Below are 17,199 nucleotides of genomic sequence, written 5' to 3'. Positions count from 1 at the left end.
GAAATCTAAATTTCTTTTCTAGAAAGTTTTGGACTTTCGGCAATTTTTTAATGATTTTTGTATATTTAATTTTCTTCGTTCTCTTTAATTTTTAGAGAATAATTTCTTTTGATTTTTTCGAAGAATTTATATAGATTTCTTAAAATATTTATGAAGTTTTTTTGGATGGTATAGTACTTTTGAAAGTAGTCTTTCAAAAATGTCAGACATATCTAAATAATCTTTTGAAGATACTTTAAAGGTTTTTAAAGATATTTAGTTTCTTAAAAACATTTTATCTTGAATTGATGGTTTATAATGAAAGTCTTTTGAAGATTATTAAAGATATATCTAAGGTTTTTTGAAAAACGATTTAAACTTTATTTCAAAGATATTTTAAAATTTTTAAAAGTTTTTTATGGAAATATTTTAATGTTTTATAAAGATATTTGAATGATTTTTGGAAGATTATTCGATTATTTATTATAGTGATACTTTAAAGGTTTGCTTAAAAATATTTAAAAAAGTTTATTATGAAGTTATTTTGAAGAAATTTTTAAATAAATTTTTTTTTTTTTTTTTTTTTTTATTTTTTTTTTTTGTTACTTCACCTCCCCAAGGCCGATAAGGCCACTACAGATGAGGAGGTTACTTGTGGTTATAACCCTCACTCAACTCTATAATTCCACACGAACCTTGATGAACAAGGCCGCTGCGCGGAGAAACAAGTTGAGCGCGGTACTACCAGAGACTACGTGGTGGAGATCGAACTCGGAACCTTTCGCTTATAAAACGAGCGCTCTACCAAGACACCACTACCGCATTATTAAATTAAAATTTTTTTTTTTATATTTTAAAAATTTTGCTGGTTTTTATGTCAAAGTTGCAAACTTACTTATACTTCTAGTAAAAGAAATAAATAAGGAAAATTATCAATAAAAATAATCTTAGTCTTAATAAAATAAGGAAGGAAAGTAGTAACAGAATAATAAAATAGTAAGGCATAGAAAAAAGTGAGGTTTATCTGTAAGTCACCTCCAATTACTTTCGTCTTCTATTGATTTGTCTGGTAAATAAAAAAAAGATAAATGATTTTTGAAAGATCTGAAATTTTTTTTTAGGGTTTAATTTGTATAAGTTAGGTGTTGACCTATTATTTGAGTTGCTTTTTTGGTTTATAAACCAAAATAAACCGATAAAAGTAATAATAGCAAAAGATATTTTATTATATTAGGTGATATGTCCTAATATAAGAAATTGTATTTTGTTATTACTACTTTATTGTTTCTTAACTATGTCAAATTTAATATTTAAAGTTTAATATTCAACGTTTTTATTATGTGAACAATGGGTTACTCAATTAATATCAACATCAGATTAAGTATCGATAGAGAACATTTGTTGTGAACTAATTTATTTTTAATTTTGTTGCTAGGACATCTGCCAAACATATTTAGTAAACATCAAGTCATTGTATAAACAACATCATATTTTTTAATTGTGTTAAAAATGTCAAATTTTATACCAGAAAATGATGATTTGCGGAAAGCACTAATTTTTTGTTTTCATTTGAAGAAAAGTGCTGCAGAATCGCATCAAATGCTTGTCGAAGCTTTTGATGACATGCTCTATCGGAAGCAACATGCAAAAGATGGTTTCAACAAAGCCTGATCGCTTCGGAAAAAGAGACAATGCTCTGTGTTTGGTGGGACCAGAAGGGAATGATGTATCATGAACTTCTAAAACCTGGCGAAACTGTTGATACGCAACGCTACCGACAACAAATGATGTTGTATGATAATGCTCCGAGTCATACAGTCAAGGAAACAATAACATCACTAGGCTGGGATGAGTTACCTCACCCGCCGTATTCACCAGACTTGGCTCCTTCTGACTACCATTTGTTTTCATCGATAGGACACGCATTGAATGAGCAAGACTTCAATTCCTACGAAGAAGTCGAAAAATGGGTCTCCGAATGGTTTGCTTCAAAAAACGATCAGTTTTATTGGCGTGGTATCCACAAATTGCCAGAAAGGTGGTCAAAATGTGTAGATAGCAATGGCAATACTTTAAATAAAATATTTTTTACTTTTCCATTAGAAAATAGTGTTTTATTTTGAAAAAAAAACGCTTATTTCATACTTATACACCTGGTATATATATATTCTTTTTAGTTATTGATCATATGCTTTATTTGTACATTTATATACATTTGGTTGTGTCAATAAATTTAAAATCAATAGACACAATTGATTTTTGGTTTCTTGACACATAAATTTGTAAAAGCTGTACAAAGATTTCCATAATCAGGAAATACAGCAATTAATTTTGGACATGCATTGGCTATTTACAACCAAAAGTAATAATCTTTTGTTATTAGTGAGTAACTACTTTAATTTTTTTTTTCTAAAGTAATTTTTATGCTGTGTATTAGCATTGTATTTTTTATTGTATTGTACAATGTACTGCAACATATAAATTAACAGGTAATTTTGTTTGACTAGTTTGTTTTTTCTGAAAATACTTAACGATACGAAATAATATTTAACTTATTTAATTATTAAATATTTTGAAAAGTAATAATATATGCCGAGACTAATTATATCTTAAGTAGTTTTTGAGTTCATGAAATCTCTAAAAATGACGGATCTTTATACCATTTTTATATGTTTATAAATATATATTTACATTTATGTATTATATAAGTATATATTTTTATTAATTATGGGCTAGGTGATGCTTTTTTGCTGTAGAAAAAGTAAGTTACATAAAAGAAGTAAGTTACATAAAAACTCTATCTTAAAATATATATATATAGATATAGATATATATATATATATATATATATATATATATATATATATATATATATATATATATATATATATATATATATATATATATATATATATAAATATATATATATATTTCTTGCTCGCCATTTTTGTATACTTCTGCCTATTTACATTGTTTGCATACTTTCAACCTTATATTTTTTGTTCTTTTATTATTACTTAATTTAAAGAAATAAAAAATCTAAAAATGTACATCAGTGGACGAGTTCGCTTCAGTGAAGTAGGAAAATAAAATGAGAAGGATTGACAGGATAACAAAATAAATAAAGATGTGTAAAATTCTAAGAACAAGATAGTATACAGAAGTGTACCTTCATGATCTTTATGTACTTTTTTCTCAAAGCGCGACTAAAATTAAAAAAAAAATGCCTTTTGATAACCCGACAGGACAACCAAACAGTTTCTTATTTACAGTAAGTGTTTATTATCTAATTAATAAACATAAATATTAAAACATTTTATTTTCTACGTTTTGGCAGATTTTGAAAGTTATCCCTCTAAAAAATCATGTGCACCATTGATTTAAAACTTTTTTGCGTTATTTTTTTTTGGAGATCTAATTTTGTGTTCACATTATATTGATTCTGCTGGGTAAACTATGCTGCTATAGGCTATACGGTTTTTACAGTTTACATTAAATGCAATGGGATTTGAAATACAAATAACAATACAAACTTATCTTATAAGTTGTTGCAAGCATGATATTGTAGTGATATAACAAAATAGTCCAAAGCTTAAGTGGAACTAAGAAAGTTTTCCTTACTTAATGAGTAATAAAATCAAAGAACGATAGAAATAGTTGAGGCGCAATTTAAAAATACTTAGTAACGACCATAAACCTTTAAGACATTACTTTATTTACTTTATTTATTATAATACTTTATTTAGCGATTTTTAATCAATAAATTAAGAGAACGTTAAGTTGAAGCTTTTATACATTTTTTTGTATTCGTAGTATATGTTTTGAATGAACTGTTTAAATTTTCACTGTAAAGATAAAAATCATTTTAAATCGATTTTTGTTGATTTTACTGGGTTTTTTAAAAAGAAACAACCTTTTCTGATTAAGAATTCAAAGTGTACAATTTAGGAAACCAGTAGCCTTGATTTGAACAAAATGGTATCTTTGCAAAAACAAATTTATTTCCAATAACAGTGCAATTAATTTAGTCAAATTATGTTTAAAAGTGTTGTTGGTTGTCTATTTGTTTATAACGACTTCCATTTTTGACTTTGATTTAACGAAGTCAAAACTGGAATTAACTGATAATTGTTTGAAAAGACACTGCGGTATTTGGGGTGGTTGTCCTTTGGACATCGGTTACACAAATGAAGTGTGCGCAAGATCGCTTGAGAAAGTTGTAATGTTTCTTCAAAAATTTCTTTCTACTAACTTAGAGGCCAATTTTTTGAGACAATATAATAACTCTGATCTGCCTATGTGCGTTATTTTAATTAAATAGTTTATTGTTTGACATATTAACTTCCATGACGCAATTTTCATAGGCCTATAACTGGAAATTTAGAAATTTAGAAGTAATACCCAAATTACACAGATCTTTATTCGTAGTTCCTAAGGTATTATCAGCTCTACATAAACTTTTTAGTTTTTTTTAATTAATAGTTTTGTGTATAAAGATTATTCCGTTTAAAGAACAAGAATTTTCAATCTGGCTAAAAAAATTTTTTTGAAACATTTAGCATTTCAAAACAACGAGTTTTTGCAGAAGGCTTTTTAATTAGTCATGGTTAAAAATATTTCAAAAATACTTTTTATACTATTTCTATACCGGTCGTAATTGGGCGAACTACACAAAACTATTAGTTAAAAAAAAAAAACTAAAAAGTTTATATAGAGTTGGTAATACCTTAGGAACTACAAATAAAGATCTATGTAATTTGGGTATTACTTCTAAATTTCTAAATTTCCAGTTATATATGTATATATATATACACTGAGGCATATTTGTTTAGACGCATCAATATTTTTCAAAATTAGTAATGCATATGTCCTCCATTACACTGTATCACCTCAAAAATTCTGCCTTTCATTGACTTCACTAGTCGTTGAAGTGTAGTTTGATCCAACTCGGACCATGCTTCAAGGATTTTACACTTTAACTTAGTAACAGTTTTAAATTGGTGTCCGCCTGCTTTAGCGTCATAAACTTTTCTTGATAGCATTCCCCACACGTTCTCGATTGGATTTAAGTCCGGGCTACAAGCTGGCAATTCGAGAACCGGGATGTTGTGGTCTTTAAACCACTTCATAGAATACCTAGATGTGTGAATTGCAGCATTATCTTGCTGAAATATGGCATTATCGTCCATGTTTTCATCCATATAAGTTATGAGAACATCATCCAACATTTCTGTATACTTTTATCGAGTTCATTTTAGGTAAACCACAACACAAAGTCAATTTTCCTGAATAAGAAAATTCACCCCAAACCATTAAACTTGCTCCTCCATAATTTCGTTTTGTTTGTGGGTCATTTATTCCTCTTAGATCATGTCAATAACAACTGTAAGAGTCCGGACCATCTAAATTGAACTTTTTTTCATCTGAAAATATTACGTTTTGCCACTCATGAGTCCAATGCATATGGTTTTTAGCAAACTGTAACCTAGCAATTTTATGGTGTTTTTTTAACATTGGTTTTTGGTGTGGTTTCTTCCACTTTACGTTTGGTGTTGTACGTAGAATATGTGCAACATGTTTATTGGTGACAGGCAATAATAATTTATCCTTTACTTGTGTTGCATTCAATTTATTTTTGGTTGCTTCGAAGCATATTCGATTAATTTGCCGATTTGTTAATACTTTGTTGTCGTTTGTTGCTTTTTTTTACACCGTAATTGTCACCTTTTGCAATGTAGTTTTGTACAACATGGTCAGATCTTCCAATTTTTCTTGCTATTTCTCGTATAGAATGTGCTGGTGAGATTCCTGAGCCACGATATAAATTAATTTGTATTTTTTCAGCATCTGTCAAATACTTTCCCATAGGCATTTCGTAAAATGCAATAAAAATGATACTGGCAGAGCAAAAGATCAAGTTACACTAAAATATATTAATTTATTTGTGTGAAAGTGATTAAAAATCAACAATTACCGGTATTAACCTGATTGCGTCTATAGATATATTCCAATTTAAAAATGTGCTTTTGTATATCAAACATACTCTCATGTTAATAAAGACACATAGAAAAAAATTTTTTGTGGTTTTTATTAGCCCACAACACAACAATTATTTTGATAATAACTTGCATGCATATCAGTTGACAATACATAGAAAAAAATTAAGATAAAGAGAAAAAAATTGATGCGTCTAAACTAATATGCCTCAGTGTATATATATATATATATATATATATATATATATGCATATATATATATGTATGTATATATATATATATATATATATATATATATATATATATATATATATATATATATATATATATGTATGTATATATATATATATATGTATATATATATATATGTATACATATATATATATATACATACATACATATATATATGTATACATATATATATTTGTATATATATATATATATGTATACATATATATATGTATACATATATATATGTATGTATATATATATATATGTATATATATATATATATATATATATATATATATATATATATATATATATATATATATATGTATATATATATATATATGTATGTATATATATATATATATATATATATATATATATATATATATATATATATATATATATATATATTTTAAAATATTGTCCTGCCTTTTTGGTTTTTTTTTTTTTTTAGGTATTTCTGACCCTTTGTCTTTTCTGTCAAATCGGATCATTTAAAACAATAAAAAAAAATCATTGTAACTTTAATCCGACAAGCGTGACAACGTAGCATAGCGAGTTAATTTGGTTTTGATTGAAAAAAAAACAAATATTTTTTATTTTATATTTATTTAGATAAACAACTTACAAGTGTCCTAATTTATTTATTCCTAAAGATACTCCTCAAGAAACTAAACCGCTTAATACCTAACCTCCTCTGTTAAATTGTAATTGGAGGATCTCTCTATATAAAATATAACGATATAAATAGAAAAAAAATTAACAAAAAAACATTAAAATTGTAAAAACATATTTAATAAAAAAATTAATAACTTACACAAACAAGCGCGGGGATGACCCTGCCATTAAAATTTCTCTTAAAAGTGTTCCATCTAAATAAAACAAAACACATCTATTAAAAAAAAACATCTAAATAAAAAAAATGAATAACTAAAATCAAAAAACGCAACTATCAAAAATTGCTTCATTGCGTTCAAAAAACTTAATTTTTCTTTCACTTGCCTTTCGCTTAATAACTCTTCTAATGTGGATTTACGCATTTGCATTTCTTTGTTGATTTTCTCTGACGTGGTTAAAGCATTTTTAAACTTATTTTTAAAACGATCGATTTTACGCTTCACTATTTAACCAGATTAACGCGCTATGCTACGGATTATAATCACACGTTACTACGGGTTATCGAAAGTAGTAGAAATTTCGTTATGCCAGCACAACAATGCCACGTCACGTTAATGACTTCACAAATCCAGCTTGTCGGATTAAAATTACAATGATTATTTTTTTCTGGTCTGTTTTTTTTTTTTCAAATGATCATATATGACGAAAAAGACTGACCTGATATGACAAAAATGAAAAAAAAAGGCAGAGGATCAAAAATGACGGAAGGAAGCTAGGTAATGTCTTTAAAAATGTGATATCGCAGAGTCATCATTCCAATTTCAATTTTAGTTTAAACAAACTGTTAATCATTATTTAAAATAACTCATTTGATCCACTTTTTTGCTCCTATAAATATTTTGATACTATAAATTGAGTTAGACGATATTATAAATTGAGTAAGACGTCCGCTCCATCTTTTTTTTTTGAAAAGAAAAGCGGTTTGAAAATGCCTAATCAAATAAATACAAATTTTCCTAAAATAGTCGTCTTCTTTTTTAACCCAATGACATTTTATAATAAAGTGTTTAGTAAATGGTCTAATTAGACCAAAAACATTTTAAACAAAAACTTTCCACTTTTTTCTAATATCTAAACTTTAGAACAAGATTTAAAAAAAAAAAAAAATGCGTGAGTTTGAAACAAATAATAAAAAATTCGTTTAAATCCTTTTACTGAATTTATTAAAACTTTTTATTTATTTCCTGATAATAAAATAAATGAACTAAGTAAATTATGACAGAAGTTTTTTTTTCAAAGCAATTTGAAATGCAAGATTGCACCACACAGCAAAAATATCATTAAAAGAGATCAGATCAACTATCTTTTGTTAGATCGGATCTTAATAGACCATGTTTTTCGTTTGCAAAGCATAAGAAATATTGAAAGTATTGCCATGTACTAAACTTTTTACTATCTTTAAATGTGAAAAACATTTAATATTTCGTTTTTTTTTGTTTTTTTTGTTTGCAAGAGTTTCACACGTGCTGATGTGCACGTTTGACGCGCAAAATAACGCGTTCGCGTTAAATTTTCAAATACAAATAGTTACAGTTTTTTAAGTTCTCTAAAGTTTCTCTAAGTTTTCGGTATCTTATAAGAGTATTCACTCTATGTCAATACTAAGGTTTCTTTTAAAAAAATGCATCCCTCTGTGTTATCCAAAAATTGCCGCAATCCATAGAGACAATAAATTATAGTTTCATGGATAATGTTAAGTAATTTTTCAGGTATATTATCATTATTAGTAGTACTGTATGTCAAATCTCTTATTCATCCTTGTATGACTACAGCTGTCATAATTGGGATCATATAAAATAAAAAGGGGTAACTTATGAGAACTCTGTCTGTTTTAGACAAGATCCAAAAACGTATTGTAAATGTAGTTGGACTTATTCTGACTGCCAAGCATAAGTCTATGTTCTATCGCTATAAGATGGTACTTTTTTTTCTTTTTTTAAACATAATATGATTTAAAGTGATTCTAAGAATAGTATGATCAAGTATCATAACTCATATGATAATAATATAATTTCATATATAAAATAATTTCATATAAAATTTTTCATATAAAATAAAATTTTCATATAAAATAATTTTATAATATGATCAAGTATCATACCCAGTAGGCACAGCGACGTGACAAAAACGTGAATTTCACGTTATTTTGGCACGTGACATTTAGGTGACTTTTTGGTCCCCATGAACTGTCTAAAAGACGTGCTTTTCATCAATATCCTCCTTATATCCAATAAGTAATAAGTACAGAGTCATAGATCTGCAACTTACGAAGAGCACGCTTCGATCCACAAAGAGCGCACTTCAAACTTAATCTAACGAATCAGTCGATATATTCTCCCATAAAAGCACGCTTCAAACATAATCTAACGAATCAGTTGATATTTTATCCTATAAGAGTACGCATCAAACTTTATCTAATGAATCAGATTTAGCTGAAAAAAAACGAATAAAATCTTAAATAATAATATGATTATTTAATAATTATCTTAAATTACAAACTTTTAAAACAAATCTTACTTGGTAAGTTGCCAACCATTTTGGCAACAAGATTTTCTAGTTGTTTTCTTTTATCTAAATCATTAAATAATTTTAAGAAAACAATACTACATACAATGTAGAAAAATAAAAAAAGTCATTTGCCTACTAATTTTATAGTCTTATTGCTAAAAAATAAATAAGGATTTAATAATAAAAGACATAACAAAAAAGTCGACAGATAAATAAAAAAAAGAAGTACAAAATAAAAAATACAAGTCTAAAGAAATATTGTTTATCTATATATATCTATATCTAATATCTGTCTATAGATAAATATATATCTATATATAAAGTTAATAACTGATGAGCGTGATTAGAAAAAGACCTGTACTCACCTTATGTGATAACATCTGATTAAATAATTTGTTTTCTTTGTTTTCCATCTTCTTATATTTGCACTTGTTTCTGCATTAACTTGTTCATACATTAACTCACTAGATGCAAAAGTGACAGCCCACGAAGTTGCTTTAAATGAGTAATCTACAAAGTTTTGAACATTAAATGTAATTTTAGAATGCACACAGAAAAATTATAACAACTTTTAAAAATGTAATAGTTACCACATAACCACACAACATTATAGTAGGGATTTCATATCATGATTTTCCTACCCATGGTGAGATTTTCACCTTGAGGCTCCTTTTGCTGTGGAAACATTCACCACGGCTAAGGAGCCTCATCTACCCCTAAATATATATAATATATTAAGTATAAAACTAAAAGTATGTATAATAAAGAGTTGTCAAATTAGGTCACCAATAAATACCGAGTGCTGAAAATTCAACTCAGAATCAAGTCACATTCTCCAAAAAGATATGAACAAAATTAAATCCTTGCTACAGGGTGCGATCACAAAAGAAGACGAAGAGAGGGAAAAGTGAATTTTCTCAAACTTTAAAAGTTAAAAGGTTATTGTGTCTTACTACAGAGTGATATTCCTAGGCAATAACATAACAATACCATTGGATCCTCCTAGTCAATAATATTTTATACAGAACTTATCATTTGTCATGTAGCTTAATAAATTTAATATTAAATAAGTTATAATAACTTATTTATTATTAAATTAATTACATTGACAAATTTGACAGTCTAAAATATTATATAATAGGGTAGAAAAAAAAGTATACCTTGTACTAGGGTTTGATCTTTTGCATGTTGCAATATGAGAATTATCTACCATAATGTTACACGATTTTTAGCTAAGCTTTGTAATATATTTATTAAACCTAAATTAATAAAACATAGATATAAAATAATATAATATGTTTAGATAAAATACTATATATGTGACATTTTATTGCAATGTTATAAGATATCTTATACCCTGATACTTTTTTTATTATTATAAAACTACAATGCAAAATAATCATATTATTATAAAAGTATAATAAAAATTAATTACAATAATGAATATATTAACTACATATTCCATATAATCAATATATTTAAAAAATTTGGAAAATCGTTTGCGGAAAATATCCTGAAAAAATTCAGAACATTTTCCCCCTAATTTTTCCCTTAATTTTGCATTCAGTCAAGTTGTTTCTCAATTTTTTAAAAAGTTTTCTTAATTTTTGTATGAATGATGACTAAAACAACATAAAAACAAATAGATGACAATAATATATACTTTAACTTGCATGTATGGAAAACTTTTCGGATATTTGGAAAAAGATAAATTTCAGAAAAATATCCGGTATTCCGGGAATATCCCAAAAAAAATAATCTCTGAAACTAAATTATAAAAAAATAGTAAATAAAATAAAGAATATCTTTCCAAGTTTCTAATCATAGGTTTTTATTGAGAATAAAAAAAGTTCCAAAATACACAATATTTTGGCAACGTAAATTTCATGCTTCAATCAAGTAAAATTGTAACCTGGACGAGGTCACCTAAAATATACATGATTGAAACGTGAAGAAGGAAACTGGGTAAGAGCATGCATCAAACTTTATCTAATGAATCAGTCGATATTTTCTCCAATAATAGCTAGCGACACCAAATTTAGCTAAAAAGAAACAAGTAAAAACTTAAATAACAATATGAGTATTAAATAATTATCTTAAATCACATATTTTTAACACAAGTCTTACATGGTGAGTCACCAACTGTTTTGGCAACAAGATTTTCTGGTGTTGCTATTTCTTTGATCTAAATCATGAAACAATTTTTAAAAAAGCAATGCTATTTTTGAGAGAAACTTGTTGTCAACATTGAAAGATAAGTATAATGAAATTTCAAATACAATAGCATCATAATCATCTTTTTGTGGGGAAAACATTGAACAAATCCGCGTTAATAACCTGTTTTATATTGTACATAATAACAGTAGTAATAAAAGTCATATAATATATACAATAATAATTTCATAAATACAATTCAAATATATATATATATTAATCATATAATATTTAAATAACATAAAAAAATGAAATAAATAAGTATTAACCTTTTTTAACAAGTAAAGCACAAGATGTCATATATTACAAAAAGATAAAGTATATAATAATAATATATACATATATCAATAATAAATAACATAACACATTTGTTTATTGATATTATCTTGGATAAATTCTTTAACCTTGTTGATAAAAACCAAATAATAGAAGAAAATCTATTTTTGGTTTTTATCTAATCGACTCTTGAGCAATAATGTATGCAGAAGTTCTACAGACATTATTATTGCTCAAGAATCAAGAATAAGTTCTGCTAGAACTTATAATTTGTCCATGTAGCTTACTTAATTTGATATTAAATTCGTTATAACATAACTTATTTTGTACTAAATTAAGTAAGCAAAATGGACAAATTCGCAAGTCAAAAATGTTATATCATAAAGTAGAAAAAAAGCATACCTTGTATTTGAGTTTAATCTTATTTGTGTGGCAAATAGGGACGCTTGGTACTAATTTATTTAACTTAATTTGATGCAATTTGGATAATTGGATATTACAACTTAAAATATATTGGACTATTTAGTTCTGTTTTAAATGCATTGCGTTATAAGATATTATATAGACCAATTTTTTTTTTTTTTTAATTATGATTAAACTACAATAAAAATTAATTATATCATCAAAATAGTAAAATAATTATAACTAATATAATGAATACAAAAACTATACTATAAAAAAGTAAATAATATAATAAAAAATGTTGTTTCATATTTCTTGTTACAGGTTTTTATTAAGAATAAAAAAAGTTCCGTTGGACGCGATATTTTGGCACGTACCTTTCACGTAACTTTCACGTAAAATACTAACCTGGACGAAATCACCTAAAATACACGTGATTTTAACGTGAATAAAACGTTGCGTGTCTACTGGGTTATTAATGACTAATAATTTTAATAAGTATTTTTTTTTTTTTTAATTCATCGACAAATTATTTTTTTCGATGAATTTAAACAGAAAAAAAGAAAAAAAAGTTATAACGTTTAAGTTTTATTGCAAGTTGGATGTTGTACAAATTTATTTTTATATATATTTATTGGTTTATTACTATTAAATCAAGGAAATATTTACTTAAACTACAAGGAAATAGTTCTTGAACAATTCTTTTCTTAGAAGTAAATAATTATTTAAATTAATAACACTTGTCACACTTAACGACAATATAAATGAAATCTTATTTGATGGCACAGTCCAAATAACAATTTTTACTGTTCTTCAAACAACTATTCTCCCCTTCATAATACCTTTCTCTTTTGATAGAGATTTCCTCTTAAGAGAATTAACTGCTTAAAAGTTTGGAGAGGCGAGTCCGAGGAAAATAAATGTTTACAGATTAGGTTTTTTTTAAAACAAAATTTGTTAAAACTTGATAGAAATAAATCAGAGACACATAAAGAAAAAACCTTTATCAAAAGAGAAAGATCTTATGAAGGGGAGGATAGTTGTTTGAAGAGCAGTAAAAATCGTTATTATAAAAAAAAAAAACTAAAAAATGTTTGGAATGTTTTTCTAAGGATACCTACATAAAAAATAAAAAATATTTTACTTAAAACAGAAAAGCTGTGAGAAATCCAAATATTTTTTATATTGACTAAGAGTCTTATTCAATATAAAAGTATGAAACCATATGAGATAACTGATTCATCTGTTTTGATATTAACATTGTTTTGTTGTCGGCTGTTTTTTTTTTCTTATTCATCGTAATAGGAACATGAGTTTATTAATGTAAAGTAAAATGAACTTGTCGCCTAATTTTTTATTATCAAAAGTATTAGCTAGAGAAGAGAAGTTTTTAAGATCTTAGAAATTTTTATAGTTTTATATGTTAGAAATTTTAAGAAATTTTTAAGGTATAAGAAAATTTTTAAGGTGGTAGGTCTATGAATAGAGATTTTTGACCAAAACTTGAAAAATAGTTAATAATTTTTTTTATGTAAAATTTTATTCTTTTTCGTTAATTTGTTTACCTTAGCAACACTATAGTAACCGCCACAACAAAACTGAGATCTTTTTCGACGCTAACTGTGATCATGAATGGACGTGCTTTCTACTAACAAAATAAAAATGGCGAAATTTTCTGCAACTCAAATAAAAGAATTACTTGAGATTCACGAAAATACACTAATAAAATTTTTTAATAACAAATTCGATAAACTCGAAAATAAAATTTTCCATATGCAAGAAGGAAATAGAAATCTTAAAAACGAAATGTATAAATCAAAGAAGTCTGTTGACTTAATGAGTGAAAAGTATGAAACAACTCTTATCGAAATAAATGAAATAAAGAAAAAAACATTACCAAGTATCTCCCAAAAGGATAACATAGTATTGGATAAGAACAATAATGACGTAAAAGATAAACTAGCAGAACTCGAAGATCGGAGCCGTAGAAACAATCTAAGGTTTAATGGAATCGAAGAAAAGGAAAATGAATCGTGGGAAGACTGTGAAAAAAAAATTCAAGAAGTCCTTAAATACAAACTTGGTTTTTCAGATGATGTTGCAATCGAAAGAGCATATAGAACAGGGAAAAAAGAAAACGGAGTGAAAAAAAGCAGAACAATAATAGTAAAATTTCTTACCTCCAAAGAAAAAAGTACAGTTTTAGAAAAATTTATCAAATTAAAACTTTGGAAAGAAAATCTATTCGATAACGGAGACTTAAGTGAAAGAAGCATTGAAGTAAGAAAACAATTGCTTAAAGACGCAAAAGAAGTCGTTTACAACAAATTTATTAAGCGCGATTTTTAAAATAATTTCTTTTATTTCTAATTATCTTAGTTTTAAAAATGGATTCTACCTACCGAAACAATTTTGGGTCACTATCATTGATCTTTTTTCGATCTAACGACTTAGTGCTTGACACAAATTCAGATCCGGTGTAGTATGAGATTTTTACTCCCAAAAAATATTTTGCGGCAAAATGTATTTATTACTGTGGTCTCTTGAAAAGAATTAAAAAAGCAAATCTTTTAAAGCAGTAGCTTTTTTTCTATGATTTAGCGACGCATACATATTTACCGACGTTTATAATTTTTGAACAAAGGTATTTATCCAAAGACAGCTATTTGTAACGGTTATAAATCAAACTTTCGAAGAAAAACAAAGCCATTTGTAATTGAAGATAATGAGTTGTATCATTTGGGTAAATCTTGCGTTAAGGTAAGCCGCTTTTTTTCAACACACTACTTTAAGTATATATTTATATTTTGTAAATTAATACTAATGTTTTTTACTGTAATTTTCATTTAATTAGTTATTAATTAATTCATTTTAATTAATTAATTATCAATTAAATAAAAAGTACAGTGAATTTTTATTATTTCTAAAATAAGATTGTTGTCGTTTTAAGTTTTTTATTGCAAGTTTTGATTAGTTTGATTTTATTTTCATTACAACTTTTATTTTTATAGTAGTAGTATGCTTGCTGTAACTCTTTAAAAATACACTGAAGTCTTATTTTATAAACCAGGTTTGATGTTGGTTGTTACTAATAACAAAATAACCTCACAATATATTGTGAGGTTATTTTGTTGATTTTTGTTATATAGAGATGTTTATGTTTTTTATCTTGCCTTTGAATGCATGTTTGTTAAATATTTATTCTTTTTAAATTCATTTGTTGTCGTTGTTGTTATATTTTTTATCATACTGCGATACAGCGACCTTTAAGTACATGTGTGTTATATATGTGTGTTAAATTATTCTTTATAAATTTTTGTATTTGGAAATCTATACTTAATACTATGTGTATTGTAGAAGTAGTAGCATATTTAAACATACATGCTATAAGTGTTTCAAATGCAGCAGATGTTATATATTTTTTTTTATCTTGCTGAGATACTGGGGCATACACGTCTACAGGGAAATAAAAATTCAAGGCCAACATTTTTCAAATATTGGTTAAATGTAAGCCTTGGCCAATATTTTTAAAAACGTGACCAAGAACAACATAGAATTATTCCTTTTCTTCTCTTGTCCTACCAGTTTGAGGTGCATATACTGATACTATATTAAACACTGACTTTCCAATTCCTAATCTCAATACCATCACTCTCTCATTCACTCGTCTTACCTTAACTACATGATTCATCAATTTTTCTGCAACTAAAATACCAACCCCTGACATTCCTTCTTCACATCCAACCCAGTAGAATTTGTACCAGCAATTATCATATCCAATAGTCTTAGCACCGCCACCTTTCCAACGAGTTTCTTGCAGGCAGCATATGTCTAGTTTTCTTCAACCTGCCATTTCTGTTCACTTTTTATTTGCATTCAACCCTCATTGGCCGATCCAACCTTTAATCTCACACCTTTTATCACATTGACACTCACCAGCTACTTTACCAGGAGGTCAACTGGTGTTAGGACCAACCATGGGTGCTTTAACATACTTGCTACTGGCCAGTGATGTGTTTCTGTCCGATGCCTTATCTGAGGTCAACAACATACCATCAGATACGCCTCTTGTAAATCTGTGCGACAGGTGATGCAGTATTTTTTTTTTAAACTTGACATTTTGAAGCCGATTTTACAACTGGATGCTCTTCCAAGCGTTAACCCGTTTTATAGTTCAGGGAACTGAGTATTTTTATACTCAGTTTTCTGTTTTTTTTATACCCTCACTACTTTAAAGTGGGGTTTTATTTCAGAGTTTTCCATCTCCTGTGTGAATATCATTCACCGTGGCTAAAGAGTCTAACCTGCCCAGATCAGTTTAATGTCATGACCTGAACTGGCATTTTGATTAAATTTAACACTTCGATTGAATTGAGCATGTACAAGTTACATTTTGATTGAATTTAAAATTTCAAGTCCTGGACATGGCTTTAAACTGTTCTTTGGGGTAGGTGAGGCTCCATAGCCGTGGTGAAGGCAACTCATCTTGGAGAAGAAAAACTCTTATATCAAATCCTCACTTTAGTGTGAATTGGGTAGGAGGAGCTCATAAACCTTGGCTGGTAATCTTCCTAGTGAAAGTGTTACAATAAAAATACTCAGCCCTGTTTTATAAAATAGGTTTACTACGAAGGGCATCCAGTTGTATACAGGGTGACCAGAAAGTTCTGTCAGTAGTCAATGTGCATACTTTCTGGTCTCCCATATTTCATAATTTACAAGTGTTTATCATTAAATTTTTTAACAGTTTTGTATCAGTTTAGTACAATTGTAACTGTACAATGATGCTTATCAATTGTAACTGAATTTGTCAATAGTAACCAAAGCCTATCCACTTCGCGAAACTCCTGTTAATTGATCGAAATTGCATTCTGGGATGTCCTGCCGGACCTCTTCCGCAACTAACACAAATAGT

General features: G+C 27.1%; 2 long non-coding RNA genes across 2 annotated transcripts; both read right to left on the bottom strand.

Moving 5' to 3' along the window:
* Positions 1–8,988: 8,988 nt before the first annotated feature.
* LOC136074960 (uncharacterized) lies at positions 8,989–10,137 on the bottom strand. Its single transcript, XR_010635601.1, has 3 exons — positions 9,758–10,137; positions 9,402–9,455; positions 8,989–9,316 (listed from the first exon to the last, which is right to left on the bottom strand). It is a non-coding gene; the product is annotated as an uncharacterized LOC136074960 (long non-coding RNA).
* Positions 10,138–11,037: 900 nt separating this feature from the next.
* Positions 11,038–12,430, bottom strand: LOC136074959 (uncharacterized). The gene is made up of 3 exons (XR_010635600.1): positions 12,285–12,430; positions 11,520–11,577; positions 11,038–11,434 (listed from the first exon to the last, which is right to left on the bottom strand). It is a non-coding gene; the product is annotated as an uncharacterized LOC136074959 (long non-coding RNA).
* Between the last annotated feature and the right edge of the window lie 4,769 nt (positions 12,431–17,199).

Source organism: Hydra vulgaris, chromosome 01, assembly GCF_038396675.1.
Source record: "Hydra vulgaris chromosome 01, alternate assembly HydraT2T_AEP".
Taxonomy (NCBI): domain Eukaryota; kingdom Metazoa; phylum Cnidaria; class Hydrozoa; order Anthoathecata; family Hydridae; genus Hydra; species Hydra vulgaris.
This window is presented reverse-complemented; position numbering and strand designations above follow the sequence as displayed.